The 18,366-nt window shown below is 45.9% G+C and overlaps 1 long non-coding RNA gene across 1 annotated transcript; it reads left to right on the forward strand.

Annotated features, from left to right (window-relative positions):
- The first annotated feature begins 1,158 nt into the window (after nucleotides 1-1,158).
- Nucleotides 1,159-16,818, forward strand: LOC121062978. The gene is made up of 2 exons (XR_005815774.1): nucleotides 1,159-1,217; nucleotides 16,714-16,818. It is a non-coding gene; the product is annotated as an uncharacterized LOC121062978 (long non-coding RNA).
- Nucleotides 16,819-18,366: the final 1,548 nt, after the last annotated feature.

Consider the following 18,366-nt stretch of genomic DNA (forward strand, 5'->3'; position numbering starts at 1 on the left):
CCAACTTGGAGTACTGTGTCCAGGTCTAGGGCCCCCAGCACAAGAAGGATGTGGATCTGTTAGAACAGGTCCAGGGGAGGGCCACAAAGATGATCAGAGGGCTGGAGCACCTGTCCTATGAAGAAAAGCTGAGAGAACTGGGGATCTTCATCCTGAAGAAGAGGAGGCTCCGGGGTGACCTTATTGTAGCTTTTCAGTACTTAAAGGGGGCTCATAAAACAGATGGAGAGCAACTTTTTGCTCAGGCAGACAATGCCAGGAGAAGGGGGAATGGCTTTAAACTAAAAGAGGGGAGATTTAGATTAGAGGTTAGAACAAAGTTTTTCACTCGGAGGGTAGTGAGGCACTGGAACAGGTTGCCCAGAGAAGTAGTGGATGCCCCATCCCTGTAGGTATTTAAGACCAGGTTAGATGAGGCCCTGAGCAACCTGATCTAGTGGGTGGCATCCCTGCCCATGGCCAGGGGTTTGTAACTAGATAATCTATAAGGTCCCTTCCAACCCAAGCCATTCTATGATAAGAAATCCTTGAGCTTTGTTAATAGTACGCACATACAGCTAAGAAGCCTTAGGCCTTGCAGAGCATTGTGATTAAAACCCGCTAGGACCAGTTTAGGATCAGATAATTGGGAAAAAGAGTCGAACCATCTGGGATGACCCACACTGCGCATGCATTAAGGTAGAGTTCAACTAGAGGATACCAAGAAAATGACCACCGGAAGGGTGGTCTCAAAGACCCCTAAAGACCACTGCAGCCCCCTCCACTACCAGAACCTTGCCATGTGAACCCAATACTCTAAGGCAGCTAGGTCATTACTGGCCTGTAAAGTATCAAGGCTTAAATTAACTAATGAAACCCTAAATGTGATGGGGGTAGAAGGGACTGGGATAACAGTGCTACTTTTTGGGGACACCAAGCTGAGACTAGAGATAGAATGATCACTGGGCAATTATTGTATGCACCCAAGGCAGGGACTAACTTGTTGGGAAAGGATTTGAGAAAGAAATTGGTAATGAAATTGGGCATTCAAATAGTACATTGTTAGGCTGGAATAACGATATTATTAATGGGGTGCTCTCAGACCCTGAGAGCAAAGATATGTTGAAAAAAAGATATATTGAAAAAAAGAAAAATTGTACATATATGGTATAGAGGAGCGTCGAGTAGCTTGTGAACCTGTAGTACTCAGCCAATGAGGAAACAGGGGAGGTGATCAGGTGTTGGGTAATAGGGAATAAAAGGTTATGATATGCTTACTAAAATGCGCTCCTAATTGGCAGGACGCCCGCCATTGCAGTCGCGAATAAAATAGCTTCACAGAAGACCCTGTGTGAAGAAAATTACTGAGATTTTTTTTTTATTTTTTTTCCCACAGTTTGGGGGCTCATCCAGAATCTTGTCGCCTACCAAAGAGTTCTTGCCACCACAGACAGGAAGGTGCACCCCGCTGATTTCAGCAGTCCCGTCGGGGGTGGTGGGCCGTCTCGGTATGGCCGGCAAAGGACCGAGACTGTTAATCTGAAGACAGGCTCTGCGAAGCCCTGGGGAGAAGGGAGGCCAGCACTGACATACACAGACACAGCCCAGACATAGTCCAGCCCAGATCGGGTACAGGCACAGGGATTACTGCTGATAACCCAGACCGGGAAGCCGTGCACGGACGGAGGTAAGGGAAACTTTACCGTATCTTGCCTCGGGTTGGGTTCGGGGAGACTTGTGTGGAGTGTGAATGAGATGCACTTTTAGTGCGAAGCGAGTGTGGAGTCCCAATCCAAGAAGTTCTGTAGTACCGCGAGGGTACGAACGAAGTCCCCTTGGCCGGAGACGGACGAAGCGAAGGGCAGATGGGCAAAACAGAGTCTCGGGGGTTTGGGCCCTTAGGTGTACGGTACCCCGAGCACGGTGAGGTGAGGTGCTCGGCAGTACACCCCACCTCTGTCCTAATCCTAGGTGAAGGCGTGTGGTACCCTGTGGGTGGTAAAGTCCACAGCAGCACGTCAGGAAGAGATGGGGACGAAGGGTTCCAAGAGTCAGCAGGGTGGGGGTGGAGACCCCGGGATTGTGCCTAAAGATAGTCCTTTCGAGAGAATGAAGAGGATTTGGAAAAACAACCCAAAAACTAGGGAAAAAGATGAAAAAAAAATAAAAAATGAAAATGAAATGGTTAGATATTGTGTAGTTGTCTGGCCTAAAAAGCTAATAAAAGGAACTTCAGTATTTTGGCCAAAATACGGGTCTGATGAAAATTCAGGCTTGAAATTTATATGTAAACAGTAAGGTTCTGTTTTCGGAGGAGGAATCAAGTTATGCTCCCTAAAATCCTAATATTGCACCAGAGGCAGCGGCAGCTGCTCCAGGAGGGGAGACAGGGACTGCAGTTGACGCTGTCCCTGGAGAAGTCACGCCGGGGAGCACGGAACAGCAGGAGTGGAGGCGGGGGGGGGGTCCCAGTGGGGCCTCGGGGCCATGAAGGGCTGACGCGGGGCCGGTGCCACTCCTCCCTTACCAGCAGAGAGGTTAGGAGTTTTAAGAAGGAAATGAAGTCTTTAATTGAGGGCCTAGCAGAACAGTCAAATCCATTTCTAAGGCCTTATTTGTCTTGAGTATGTTATTCACTGGAGAAGAATGTTTAGGGGGGGAATGATTCGGCAGGCAGCTATGCAAGAATGGGAAAGAACTAACACACACACACACACACACACACCCGGACCGAGAGTAATTCCGATAGAGCAGAAATATCCTCTTATCCAACTGGGATAATAACAGCCCACAACACAGAAATCATATGAGAGACTCAGGGCCAGAATAGAAAGTACTCAGGGATGAATCCTGAGGACCTGGTAGCCCAAGGGCTCTTGAAAGTTCATTTTGTGATTAAAGCCTGGCCAGATACACAGAAAAAGCTCCAGAAAGTGTGAACAGTGTAGGTAGTATGAAGGTGTATGCCAGGAGGGGAGATGAGAAGGAAAAGCAGAGAGCGAAACAAATGGTATTCACAGTGTACTGGGTAGTGAGGTTGGAGACAGAGGGACTTTCGTGAGGAGTCGGGCCCAGGATGGAAAGGAGAGGAAGAGAGACTAAGGAATGGCAGACAACGAAAGCTACCTGTGTTGCAGCCTAAATCCTAGCAGGGACAGGCTTTGAGAAGATGTTTTAAGTGTGGCCAGGCCGGCCACCTCAAATAGGAGTGTCCGGAGTGGAAGAAGGAGGAGAGATTGCTGTTATAAATTCAGAACAGGGGAGTAGGGGCTTCTCAGAAAGCTAGTTCCCTGATAAATGAAAAAGTGTACCTCAAGGGCTCCTCAAGTGTACCTCGATGGGGATCACTCTACAATTATCGTCACGGGCAAAACAGACTTAGCATAGGAAGATTAATAAAATCTGTTACCTATTGCTGACAGGCTGCAGCGATGAGAAGCAGAGAAAGAAGCAGGGGGCCACTCCACCCCCCCCCAACGCCCCCCCCCCCGATCACCTGCTTCTGCATGGGCTCCTCTCCACGGGCTGCAGCGTGGAGATGTGATCTGCTGTGGTACACGGGGGGGTCTGACTTCACCACCGGGGCCTCTCTGTGGGCCGCGGGGGGGGGGGCTTCGGCTCCAGCACCTGGAGCACCCTCTCCCCCTACTCTGCACTGAACTTGGTGTCTGCATGGAGGTTTCTCACTCCTCACTCTCCCAGCTGCTGTTGTGCAGCAGTTTTCCTTTTCTTGGATGTGCTCTCATAGAGATTTAAACTGCATTGCTCATGGCTTGACTCTGGGCAGCAGTGGGCCCCTTTGGAGCCGGCTGAAACTGGCCCTTATCTAACATGGGGCAGCTGCTGGATTCTTCTCACAGGGGTGGCTACCACTGCAGCCCCCTCCACTACCAGAACCTTGCCATGTGAACCCAATACTCTAAGGCAGCTAGGTCATTACTGGCCTGTAAAGTATCAAGGCTTAAATTAACTAATGAAACCCTAAATGTGATGGGGGTAGAAGGGACTGGGATAACAGTGCTACTTTTTAGGGACACCAAGCTGAGACTAGGGATAGAATGATCACTGGGCAATTATTGTATGTACCCAAGGCAAGGGACTAACTTGCTGGGAAAGGTTTTGATAAAGAAATTGGGCATTCAAATAGTAAATTGTTAGGCTGGAATAACGGTGTTATTAATGGGGTGCTCTCAGACCCTGAGAGCAAAGATATATTTGCCTTTGAGTGGAAAGACCCTGAAATGGGGCAGAAGCAGCAATACGGATGGACGATTTTACCTCAGGGGTTTACAGGGCCACCGATTTATTTGGGCAAGTTCTAGAGCAGATTTTGGAGCAATTCCAACCTCCCGAGGTGTTACTGTTACAAATATGTGGATGATCTTTTATTCTCAGGACAGGAAAAAACAGTTGTGAAGGAAGCCACTAACAAGCTATTAAACTTTCTGGGAAAACAGGGCTTGAAAGTAATGGAAACAAAATTACAATACGTAGAAAGAGAAGTCAAGTATTTAGGGCATCTAGTTTCTGAGGAAGAACAAAGAAAAAATCCAGAGAGGATTCAGGGAATTGTTGAGCTGCCCCTACCCAAAACTAAAAAGAAGTAAAAAGTTTTAAGAGAAAGAGGTTTTTAAGGAATTAGGAGTCACGAAGTCCAAAGGAAAACAGATACTCCCTGAGGGGAGAGAAATGCTGAATCAAGTGCTAATGAGACAAATATTAACTGTTTTTGCGTCAGGAGAGTCATTGGGGAATTCAAGCAATGTGTGACGCTGTGCTCTGGAAATATGTATGTGTAGGAATATATATTCTCTGGCTCAACAAGCATGCAGGAGTTGTGTAGTATGTCAAAAGGTAAATAGGAAAACTATCTACATCCAGCCTAAAGGAGGGCGAGAACCAGGAATTCAATGCTTCCAAAATGTACAGGTAGATTTTACAGAACTCCTTAGAGTAGGTAGATTTAAATACTTATTAGTCTTGGTCGATCACTTGTCAGGGTGGGTGGAAGCTTTCCCTTCAGTATCTGCTACTGCGAACATAGTAACTAAAGTAATTCTAGAACAAATAACTCCCAGGTATGGAATTGTTGAAAATATTGACTCTGATCAAGGAAGTCACTTTATGTGAGAAATATTGCAAGGGCTTATGTGAACTCTAGGAATTAAGTGGAAATTTCACACTCCTTGGCATCCTTCTTCTTCTGGAAGGGTGGAGCGGATCAGACAGCAAAGAAGCAATTGACTAAGTTCTGGAAACTTGGCTTCCCCAAACAAAGTGCTTACCTTTGGCACTTCTCCGAATTCAAACTGCACCAAGAAAAGATGTGGGAGTTTCACCATATGAAATATTATTTGGATTGCTGTACATGGACAAAGGGAATGAATTACCTCAAATTGAGACAAAAGATGCTTTTCTTAAGAACTATATACTCAGGCTGTCGTCCTCTTTGTCATCTCTCAGGACCCGTGGACTGTTAGCTCAAATCCCACCCTTGGAAGTCCTGATCCATCCATTCCGAGCAGGAGATTATGTTTTGATCAGAGAATCATAGAATCATAGAATCATAGAATATCCCAAGTTGGAAGGGATCCATAAGGATCATCAAGTCCAACTCCTGGCACCGCACAGGTCTGCCCAAAAGTTTAGACCATGTGACTAAGTACACAGTCCAATCTCTTCTTAAATTCAGACAGGCTTGGTGCAGTGACTACTTCCCTGGGGAGCCTGTTCCAGTGTGCAACCACCCTCTCGGTGAAGAACCTCTTCCTGATATCCAGCCTGAACCTCCCCTGCCTCAGCTTAACACCATTCCCGCGGGTCCTATCTCTGGTGATAACAGAGAATAGCTCAGCTGTCTCTCCACTCCCCCTTGCGAGGAAGTTGTAGACTGCGATGAGGTCCCCCCTCAGCCTCCTCTTCTCCAAGCTGAACAGGCCCAGTGACCTCAGCCGCTCCTCATATGTCTTCCCCTCTAGGCCCTTCACCATCTTCGTTGCCCTCCTCTGGACACTCTCCAACAGTTTAATGTCCTTCTTGTACTCTGGTGCCCAGAACTGCACACAGTACTCGAGGTGAGGCTACACCAGTGCAGAGTAGAGCGGGACAATCACTTCCCTTGACCGACTAGCGATGCCGTGCTTGATGCATCCCAGGATGTGGTTGACCCTCCTGGATGCCAGGGCACACTGCTGGCTCATATTCAACTTGCTGTCAACCACAACCCCCAGATCCCTCTCTGCGGGGAGACATACACGTCATACACAGACACAGCCCAGACATATTCCAGCCCAGATCGGGTACAGGCACAGGGATTACTGCTGATAACCCAGACCGGGAAGCCGTGCACGGACGGAGGTAAGGGAAACTTTACCGTATCTTGCCTCGGGTTGGGTTCGGGGAGACTTGTGTGGAGTGTGAATGAGATGCACTTTTAGTGCGAAGCGAGTGTGGAGTCCCAATCCGAGAAGTTCTGTAGTACCGCGAGGGTACGAACGAAGTCCCCTCGGCCGGAGACGGACGAAGCGAAGGGCAGATGGGCGAAACAGAGTCTTGGGGGTTTGGGCCCTTAGGTGTACGGTACCCCGAGCACGGTGAGGTGAGGTGCTCAGCAGTACACCCCACCTCTGTCCTAATCCTAGGTGAAGGCGTGTGGTAACTGTGATAAATTAGCGGGTGTTTGTTCATTGTCTCTAAAAGGAATGCAGAGAATTTGCTGAGAAGATAAGGTTTCACAATTTATGGCCTTGTTAAGGGGGAGGATTAAGAAAGTAGATAGTGGGGAAGGGGGTGCTGGGCAAACATCCTTGATGAAATAAAGACTCTGTGGTCGCAAGGCATCCTGTTTGCCGCTTCACTAACCCCTTTCCTGAGCACGAGCACAATGCGTGAACACTGAGAGAGGAGCGACGACCCCCAACAACGGACTGCGCAGCCTCAAGAGATTCAACAGGTCTTGACAAGCCGGAACTTGGATGCTATAAAACAGCGACGCGAAAAAAGGGAAGTTGCGTGCCGTGGCGGAGCGGAGACTCCCTGGCCGCCCAGCGCTGTTTTGCTTGTGTCTGCTTACTTAATTACCTGATTAATAAAACATTTTTGATAGACCAGAAAAATTGTGTGGTCTCATAACAAATTTGGTGCCGTGACTCGGATGAAGACAAATTGACTGAGGATCCCTTCAGGGGGAGGCGCCCCGCCGATTTCGGCGGCCCCTGGAACGGAAAGCCTCACTCGAGCTCTTCACCGACGAACCCTAAATTAGATACAAGCAAATAAAACCGGTAAAGCCCCAAGCAATCTTTGTGCACGAAGACCGAATGAAGACTCAGAATTGAGTAAGTATAGGCCGGTGATCCATTCGGTTGGGGTTGGGAATCCCGGAACACAACAAACGAGACGTCCAAGTGCGGACGAAGCGAGTGTGGACCCCTCGGAAGTGCGGTTCCCATATCCCGCGAGGGACTGGGCCACGAAAAGGGGGAAGCGTTTTGTGTGTGTGTGAGTGAAGGTGTTCCAGAAGATGGGGCAGAAGAAAAGTAAGCCTTCTGGCCTCATGGGAAGGGAATCTAGTGGTATAGGGATACCCTCTATTCCCTCTGATAGTCCGTTAGGAGTAATGATTAAACATTGGAGTGATTCCCCTTCTAGGCGGGGAAAAAGCAAAGTTAAAATGATTTATTATTGTATTGAAGTATGGGGCAATAAGCCCATAAAAGGGGACAGCGTTTTCTGGCCCCCATTTGGCTCTTTCGAGGATTGGATATACCAAGCCTTAAATATTTACGTAAACTCCAAGGAGCCCTTTAGCCCGGAGGAAAGTGAGTATGCGCACCTCTGGATAAATTCAGATACAAGGACGCAATTATACCCTCTAAAAGAAAAAGGAGGGCGGGATAAAAAGAGGAAAGACTTAGAAGTTCCAGCACCACCCCCGCCCTATGTTCCACCGCCTGCACCGACGGTCCCCGTCCTTAATGGACCCCCTGAGTCAACAGTATCAGGAGAATCAGAATCAGATCATGAAGCACAAGGGCCAGTAACAAGAAGCAGGACAAGAAGTCAAAAATCTGACCTAAAGGAAGGATTATATCCCCTGCGGGAAATAGCAATGGGAGGACCCCAGCCAGGAATGGGGTACGTGGCTGTTCCCCTTAATTCAGGGGATGTCAGAGATTTTAAGAAGGAGATGGGAAATTTATTAGAGGACCCACTGGGAGTAGCCGAGAAAGTGGATCAATTCTTGGGTCCAAATATATATACCTGGGAAGAATTACAATCTATCCTGGGAATCCTCTTTACATCAGAGGAGAGAGGAATGGTTAGGCGTGCTGGTATGCGAATTTGGGATCAGCAGCACCAACAAGGCCCGGCTGCAGATATTAAATGGCCAGTGCAGCCGCCAAATTGGAATAATCAAGATCCCGTACATAGAGGTCATATGCAAGACCTGAGAACTATCATAATTCAAGGAATACGGGAATCGGTCCCTAGAGGACAAAATATAAATAAAGCCTTCAATGAGCAACAAAAGAAGGATGAAACCCCGACAGAATGGTTAGAAAGACTGCGAAAAAACTTGCAGTTATACAGTGGCTTAGATCCTGGAACCCCGGTTGGGGAGGCGTTGCTCAAGGCCCAGTTTGTAGCAAAATCATGGATAGACATTAGGAGAAAATTAGAAAAAATAGAAGGATTGGCAGGACAAAGGGTTGGATGAACTCCTGAGGGAAGCACAGAAGGCGTATGTTCGTAGGGAGGATGAGAAGGAGCGGAAACGAGTACATATGATGGTGGCAGCGGTACGAGAGGGACAGAGAGGAGTCGGGCCGAATCGAGGGTTCGGTCCCACGAATGGGAAATTCAGAAAGGAAGAGAAGAGTGGCCAGGAACAAAGAAATGTGATCTGCTTTTACTGTAATAAAAGGGGTCACATGAAAAGGGAGTGCAGACAAAGAAAGGAGGATGAGAAGATGTTTAAGAGTGAATAGGGGTGTCAGGGGCTCTATTTGCTGGGGACCCGAGATAAAAGCGAGCCCTTGATAAAACTGAAAGTAGGTCCCCAGCGTGAGGAAGTAGAATTCCTCATAGATACAGGGGCTGAAAGATCAACAGTCCAAACCTTACCCACTGGATGTAGGGCCTCTGCAGAAAAAGTACAAGTGATTGGAGCAAAGGGGGAGCCTTTTGGGGTCCCTGTTATAAAAGAAGTAACCATCGAATCTGATTCTAAGTGGGTAAGGGATCTCTGCTCCTAGTACCAGAGGCCGAATATAATTTGTTAGGTAGGGACTTAATAATAGAGTTAGGGATAGGGTTAGAAGTGATAAGTAGAAGGTTAGAAATTAAGCTGTGCCCGCTTTGAGTGGAAGACGAAGCAAATATTGATCCTGGGGTCTGGTATATCTCAGAGAGCGTGGGAAAATTAAATATTAGACCTTTCAAAGTGACCATAAACAGACCAGAAATACCAATTAGGGTGAAACAATACCTCCTTTCAGAAGAAGCTAGGAGAGGGTTAAAACCCGAAATCCAAAGGTTATTACAGCAAGGGCTATTGGAGCCCTGTATGTCCTCTTTCAACACTCCCATCTTACCAGTAAAGAAGAAGGATGGTAAATATAGATTAGTACATGACTTAAGGGAAATTAATAAAAGAACCTTTACCAGGTTCCCAGTGGTGGCAAACCCACACACCCTGTTAAGCCAACTGCATCCAGACGACCGATGGTATAGCGTAATCGATCTGAAAGATGCATTTTGGGCGTGCCCCCTGGACGAAAAATCTAGGGACTATTTTGCATTCGAATGGGAAGACCCAGATACACATAGAAAACAACAATTAAGGTGGACAGTTTTGCCTCAGGGTTTTACGGAATCTCCAAACCTGTTTGGGCAGGCCCTGGAGCAAATTTTACAAGAGTTTAACAGGACACCTGGCACAACAATGATTCAATATGTGGATGATCTGCTACTAGCAGGAAAAGATGAGGATGCTGTAAGACAAGCAAGTATCAGCTTGCTGAATTTTCTGGGGTCACAAGGATTAAAGGTTTCAAAGTCAAAGTTGCAGTTTGTAGAAGAGGAAGTAAAATGCTTAGGTCATTTATTAAATAAAGGGACGAAGAAATTAGATCCTGAAAGGGTTAAAGGAATTCTAGGAATAAAAGCCCCAACTACTAAAAGACAGGTACGACAATTGCTAGGGCTGACCGGATGCTGTAGACAATGGATAGAAGATTATAGTGGGAAGGTTACATTTTTGTACAATAAGCTGAATAAGGACGGATTACTCAAATGGACAAAAGATGATGAGGAGCAATTAGAGAAATTAAAGGAAGAACTTATGCATCCACCAGTTTTGAGTTTTCCAGAGTTAAAGAAACCATTTTTCCTGTTTGTGAATAGCACCGAAGGGACTGCCTACGGTGTGCTTGCCCAAGAGTGGGCAGACAGTAAAAAACCGGTGGCCTATTTATCCAAACTGCTAGACCCCGTTAGTAGAGGTTGGCCTAGCTGTTTGCAAGTTGTGGTGGCAGCTGCCCTATTAGTGGAGGAAGCTCAAAAGATTACGTTTGGGGGAGAAATCAGGGTTATATCCCCCCACAATATACGTGGAGTGCTGCAACAAAAAGCTGAAAAGTGGATCACAGATGCAAGGCTGCTGAAATATGAAGGAATTTTGATATCGTCACCCAAATTAACACTAGAAACAACCTCAGTACAGAACCCTGCTCAATTTCTTTATGGTGAATCGAGAGAGAAGCTCGAACATGATTGTCTTAGAAATATAGAAGAACAGGTAAAATTAAGACCTGACTTAGAAGATGTGGAATTACCCTCAGGGGAGCAGATATACGTGGATGGATCCTCAAGGGTAATTGAAGGTAAAATAAAATCGGGATACGCATTGGTTAATGGAAAAACATTCGAGGTAATAGAATCAGGCCCTTTGAGTCCGAGTTGGTCAGCACAGGCCTGCGAGTTGTATGCTATGTTAAGGGCTCTAAAGTTGTTAAAAAATAAAAGCGGAACAATATATACAGATTCAAAATATGCATATGGAATAATCCATACATTTGGAAAAATATGGGAAGAAAGGGGACTAATTAATTCTCAAGGAAAAGGACTGATTCACGAGGAACGAATTATCCAAGTTTTACAAGCTGTAAGGGAACCAAAAAACATTGCTGTGGTACATGTCAAGGGACATCAGAAGGGAACAAACCCTCAAATTAGGGGAAATAATTTGGCAGACCAGGAGGCAAAATGAGCAGCACTCGTGTGTATATGAAATAGCTAAGAGGGCGGACTGTCCGAGTTGCGGCAGGGGGAAGGATTTAAAGAAATTCCCCTGCTATGATTGCTGGAGCGAGTGGGGAGTCGAGGGAATAGAGTGCAACTGCTCTGAAAAAGAAACACCTCCTTATAAAAATTGTTACAAGTGTGGACCGGCTCAATCGCTGTGGTCGAATGGGCCTATTCCGCTCCCATTGCTCTGCTTTACTGCTGTAGAAAAGCAGAAAATGAAACAGATGGGAATAAGGGAAACTGAAAAAGGAGAATGGGTCCTTACCGATGGGCGTAAGGTAATACCGAAAGCAATGGCTCTGAGGGTGCTACGGAGACTACATGAGCGTACACACTGGGGTACTCAGGCGTTGGTAGATCAATTTGCTACAAATTACATGTGTATAGGGGTATATAACATAGCAAAAAGAATTGTGAATGACTGCATAACTTGCCGGAGGGTAAATGCTCAGCACATGCAGAGAAGAGTTCCCGGTGGACGGGAATTGGCTCACCGACCTTTTGCAAAAATTCAATTGGACTTCACTGAACTTCCAAAAACAGGAAGATATAAATATTTATTGGTCATTATAGACCACTTCACTAATTTTGTTGAAGCATTTCCTGCGGTAAGAGCTACTGCGCAAACCGTGGTGAGAATATTGTTAGAAAATATAATTCCCCGATATGGGATTGTGGAAACAATTGACTCTGACAGGGGACCACATTTTGTATCTAAGATATCCCGTGATACTATGAAAGCTTTGGGAATCAATTGGGAATATCATACTCCCTGGCATCCTCAAAGTTCAGGAAAAGTAGAACGAATGAATGGGGAAATTAAAAGGCAACTGACTAAGCTGATACTAGAAACAAAGACTTCCTGGATAAAATGCTTGCCACTAGCTTTGCTAAATATACGCACCCAACCCAGGACCGATCTGGGAATCTCGCCCTTTGAAATGCTGTATGGCATGCCTTATGATTTGGAAGTACCCCCTGATCACCCCCATCTGCAAGATGCCCAATTAAAACCCTATCTGATACAATTAATGAATAGGCGCAAGGAACTGCAGAAAAAGGGCTTAGTTGCACAGCGTCCCCCGCTGGACATGACAATACATAAAATACGACCGGGAGATAAAGTCCTGGTAAAGACATGGAAAGAAGTTTCACTGACACCACAATGGGAAGGTCCCTATGTTGTTCTGCTCACTACAGAAACTGCTGTTCGAACTGCGGAAAAGGGATGGACACACGCCAGCCGCATTAAGGGACCCATCCGCGATGAAAAGTGGGAGGTTACTCTGGGAACTGATGATCTGAAGCTCACCTTGCGACGGACCCGATAAGTATTGTGGGTTAAGGCAAAGGCCCTCCCCTGAAGAACACTACTGCTGCCGAGAAGAACTAAGACCTCGTAGTTGGTTGCAACCCAACTGACGAGCAAGGCAGAGGAGTGAATTAGTGGGGAAAAATGGGTCTCGGCCATTCCTATTGGTATTTAGGGGTCCTTGCAGTGATCACCTCCTGCATAGCGACTCAACACCACCCACACCAGCCTTTCCAGTGGAGTCTGATAAGAGGGGAAGACACCACTATGGTACAACAAATCATTACGGCTGGTGCCCCCAGTTTTAAGACAGACCTTTGCAAAATAACAACCGTAGAGCCGTGCAATAATCGATCAGATTTCTATCTTTGTCCAGCCTCCCATCCAGGAAAAGGTTACTGTAATGCCCCAGCTCAGTATTTTTGCGCTTCCTGGGGATGTGAGACTATTGCCTCAGCATGGAATCCAGGTGGGGAAAAAGACAAATATTTAGCTGTCCAATTTGGACCTAAGGGCTGTATAAACCGCAGAGTAGCAAGGGGGATTCGTGGGGCTCCCCTCGTTGGGGGAAATTGCACGTTTTTATGGATAAATGTAACTAACCCTATGGATCAGGGATGGATTTTTGGAAGAACTTGGGGAATACGATATTATGAGCATGGGGGCGACAGAGGAGGATTTATTCTAATTAAGAAAAATAGGCTACCAGAGGCACCGCGACCCGTGGGGTCCAACCGAAGTTTGGGACCACTTTATACGGTGCCCCACCCCACACAATCTAGCAAAGTGTGACCGAAACAGCATCCTCTCTGACCCAATTCCCTAGTGTTACCGAGGGAGATATGGTTGCCCCTATAAGTGGCATGTGGAAAGTCATAAATGCTAGTTTCCAAGTGCTTAATCAAACCAACCCGGACGTAACAAGAGGGTGTTGGCTGTGTGTTAGTATTAGGCCTCCGTACTACGAAGCAATAGGGGATATGGGGACCCCTGAGTATTCGAACGAAACTAGTCCTTACAAATGTAGCTGGGGACAGGAGGTTGGGATAACGCTAACTCAGGTTACGGGAAAAGGTAGATGTGTAGGGACAGTTCCAAAAGGGAAAAAGGATTTATGTAATATTACTGAAAATGGGTATCAGTCACATAACTGGTTAATTCCTGCAAAGAACACTAGATGGGTATGTTCGTCTTTAGGGGTAACACCATGTCTATCTTTAAAATTGTTTAACTCTTCACATGATTTTTGTGTACAGGTAGTAATTATACCTAGGATTCTTTACCATTCTGAGGAGTATATGTACATCCAACATGCTATGGCAAAAAATCACTTAAGGAGGAGAGAGCCTATTACGGCTGTTACTTTAGCCACTCTGATGATTCTGGGGGCTGCAGGAGCCGGAACTGGAATTACCTGTCTGGTAAAACAAAGCCAAGAATTTACTTCTCTACGCATTGCTGTAGATGAGGATTTGGCCCGTATCGAGCAATCTATATCAGCTTTAGAGAAATCTGTGCGATCCTTATCTGAAGTAGTACTACAAAATCGTAGGGGATTAGATCTGCTTTTCCTACAGCAAGGAGGATTGTGTGCAGCCCTACGAGAGGAGTGTTGTGTATATGCTGATCACACTGGAGTAGTGAGGGACACAATGACCAAATTGAGAGAAGGGTTGGAGAAACGAAAAAGGGAAAATGAAGCCCGCCAGAATTGGTACGAATCCTGGTTTAATTACTCACCTTGGCTTACCACACTGCTATCGACTTTAACAGGACCTTTGCTGCTGCTTATATTAGCATTAACTTTTGGACCATGCATATTTAATCGAGTAATCGCGATTGTAAAAAGCCGATTAGAGGCAGCTCACCTTACGCTTTTACGCACCAAATATGAACCTCTTGAACAAGAGGAAGATGACACAGAAACCTTAATGTTGAGCAAACTAGTGCTTCAGAAATTCAATGAACAAAATTTGTTAGAAAAACAAAAAGGAGGGATTGTGATAAATTAGCGGGTGTTTGTTCATTGTCTCTAAAAGGAATGCAGAGAATTTGCTGAGAAGATAAGGTTTCACAATTTATGGCCTTGTTAAGGGGAAGGATTAAGAAAGTAGATAGTGGGGAAGGGGGTGCTGGGCAAACATCCTTGATGAAATAAAGACTCTGTGGTCGCAAGGCATCCTGTTTGCCGCTTCACTAACCCCTTTCCTGAGCACGAGCACAATGCGTGAACACTGAGAGAGGAGCGACGACCCCCAACAACGGACTGCGCAGCCTCAAGAGATTCAACAGGTCTTGACAAGCCGGAACTTGGATGCTATAAAACAGCGACGCGAAAAAAGGGAAGTTGCGTGCCGTGGCGGAGCGGAGACTCCCTGGCTGCCCAGCGCTGTTTTGCTTGTGTCTGCTTACTTAATTACCTGATTAATAAAACATTTTTGATAGACCAGAAAAATTGTGTGGTCTCACATAAGAGTACCCTGTGGGTGGTAAAGTCCACAGCAGCACGTCAGGAAGAGATGGGGACGAAGGGTTCCAAGAGTCAGCAGGGTGGGGGGTGGAGACCCCGGGATTGTGCCTAAAGATAGTCTTTTCGAGAGAATGAAGAGGATTTGGAAAAACAACCCAAAAACTAGGGAAAAAGATGAAAAAAATAAAAAATGAAAATGAAATGGTTAGATATTGTGTAGTTGTCTGGCCTAAAAAGCTAATAAAAGGAACTTCAGTATTTTGGCCAAAATACGGGTCTGATGAAAATTCAGGCTTGAAATTTATATGTAAACAGTAAGGTTCTGTTTTTGGAGGAGAAATCAAGTTATGCTCCCTAAAATCCTAATATTGCACCGGAGGCAGCGGCAGCTGCTCCAGGAGGGGAGACAGGGACTGCAGTTGACGCTGTCCCTGGAGAAGTCACGCCGGGGAGCGCGGAACAGTGGGATTGGAGGCGGGGGAGGGGCGCGCAGGGCTGACACAAGGCCGATGCCACTCCCCCCTTGCTAGCAGAGAGGTTAGGAGCTTTAAGAAGGAAATGAAGTCTTTAATTGAGGGCCTAGCAGAACAGTCAAATCCATTTCTAAGGCCTTATTTGTCTTATGTTATTCACTGGAGAAGAATGTTTCGGAGGGGAATGATTCAGCAGGCAGCTATGCAAGAATGGGAAAGAACTAACACACACACACCCCACCCCCCCACCCCGGACCGAGAGTAATTCCGATAGAGCGGAAATATCCTCTTATCCAACTGGAATAATAGCAACCCACAACACAGAAATCATATGAGAGACTCAGGGCCAGAATAGAAAGTACTCGGGGATCCATCCTGAGGACCCAGTAGCCTAAGGGCTCTTTAAAGTTCATTTTGTGATTAAAGCCTGGCCAGATATGCAGAAAAAGCTCCAGAAGGTGGGAGGATGGAGGGAACAGTGTAGGTAGCATAAAGGTGTATGCCAGGAGGGGAGTTGAGAAGGAAAAGTAGAGAGCGAAACAAATGGTATTCACAGCGTACTGGGTAGTGAGGCAGAGGGTTGGAGACAGAGGGACTTTCGTGAGGAGTCGGGCCCAGGATGGAAAGGAGAGGAAGAGAGATGAAGGAATGGCAGGCAAGGAAAGCTACCTGTGTTGCAGCCTAAATCCTAGCAGGGACAGGCTTTGAGAAGATGTTTTAAATGTGGCCAGGCCAGCCACTTCAAATAGGAATATCCGGAGTGGAAGAAGGAGGAGAGATTGCTGTTGTAAATTCAGAACAGGGGAGTAGGGGCTTCTCAGAAAGCTAGTTCCCTGATAAATGAAAAAGTGTACCTCAAGGGCTCCTCAAGTGTACCTCAATGGGGATTACTCTACAACTATCGTTGCAGGCAAAACAGACTTAGCATAGGAAGATTAATAAAATTTATTACCTATTGCTGACAGGCAGTGCGAAACAGAGAAACAAGCTGGGGGCACCTTCCCCCATTCACTCTCTTCCACCTCTTCCCTGCCCTGAGTGACACGGGGGGGCTGGGAGTGGGGGCTGCTGTCAGTCCGTGGTGCTTCCTTTCCCCCACTCCTTCACGGTCGCTCTCCCCCCTGCTCTGGTGTGGGGTCCCTCTTGTGGTGTGCCGATGAGGTGATCAGGTGTCGGGTTATAGGGAATAAAAGGTTATGATTTGTTTACTAGAATGCGCTCCTAATTGACATGACGCCCGCCATTGCAATCGCAAATAAAATAGCTTCACAGAAGATCCTGCCTGAAGAAAATTATTAGAGATTTTTCTCACAGAGAGTTTCTTCAACTGGCTTTTATGGTAACACTAGCTCCCTGAGAAACTTAAAATTTGCTCTCTTAAAATCCAGGGTGGCAACTCTGACCTTTTTTTCATTACACGAAAATTTTTGAATATATAATAGAAGCTACTTTGACGCTGCAGCAGTACCACGCACCTTTAGTTATGTATTGTCTGGGCCACTTCACCGTAAAACACGTCAACTGCACACACAGTTCAAGGTATGGCTTTTTTCCTTCTATGTGGATTTTCCTTCTGTGTTGTGGATTCAGTATAACCTTGAAAGAAGATGGAATCTTACCCTGTAATTTAGAGTGCCAGAACCTACTCAGCCTATCTGCTTTTTCAGTAGGGCAAGTGTTAACCAAACTCTTAAAACCTACTACAGGTTCCTTACTCTGTAGTGTGAGGTATTCTGTCAGTTCTAAAATTTTACAGTAAAGCATTTGACTTTGCTGAAGTAAATAGTTTTAATTCCATTTAAAAACTCGTGCATTTTAAGTCAAACATTAATATGAAATGTTTGCTTTTACAAATCTGTCACTAAGTGAAGAGCTTTGGTTTAGAAACAGTTTAGGATTACATCACAGCAGTAGTTCATGTCAAACTTGCCATTTAGGAAACCGAATAAATATAAGGAGACAGATCCTTAAGTGCTTTAGAGCAGGATGTGCTACCTTCTTCCCAGGACTGTTATTTAACCAGTTAAAAGAAAACAGCCTTGCTCATAACATTTTCACCATTCCCAATATTTTTCTCAAATATGCTGTTAAAAAGAGGCTGCAGCAGCTACCTTATGAAAAATAATAATCATAGTTGTGTGTCTTAACCTGTTGCTGCATCTGTTGATCCTGCAGCTATAGGATTACAGCAACTAATATACATGAAGACACCTGAGGGGTTTTTGTTTGTTTGTGATTTTTTTTTTAACATCCAGTGGTTATATACTGTTCAAAGCTATGCCACAGCATTTCATTGTACTGGGTCCAGCTGGGACAGTTAATTTTCTTCATAGCAGCCTTTCATGGTGCTGGGTTTTGGATATGTGACTAAAACAGTGTTGATAACACATAGGTGTTTTGGCTATTGCTGAACAGTGCTTGCACAGCATCAAGGCTTTCTCTTTTTCCAACTCTCTGTCCCCCAGTGCAAGTAGATTGGGGGCAGGCAAGAAACTGGGAGGGGACAGAGCTGGGACAGCTGACCTGAACTGACCAAGATGATAGTGCATGCCCTATAATGTCACGCTCAGCAATAAAAGTGGAGGAAAGGGTTGTTGTTCAAAGACTAACTAGATACCAGTCTACTTGTGGGAGATTGTGAGTGACTGAGTGACTGCCTTTGCATCACTTGTTCTGTTTTTTTTTTTTTCCTTCCTCTTTTCTTCCTCTTTCCTCCACTTATTGAGCTATCTCTATTATACTGCTATCTTATTTTCCCCCCATTCTGCTTTTGGGGGAAGAGTGTACTGTGTGGTGCTTAAGCTGCTGTTGCAGTGTAAACT

This window comes from Cygnus olor (assembly GCF_009769625.2).
Source record: "Cygnus olor isolate bCygOlo1 chromosome W unlocalized genomic scaffold, bCygOlo1.pri.v2 SUPER_W5, whole genome shotgun sequence".
Classification (NCBI taxonomy): Eukaryota; Metazoa; Chordata; class Aves; order Anseriformes; family Anatidae; genus Cygnus; species Cygnus olor.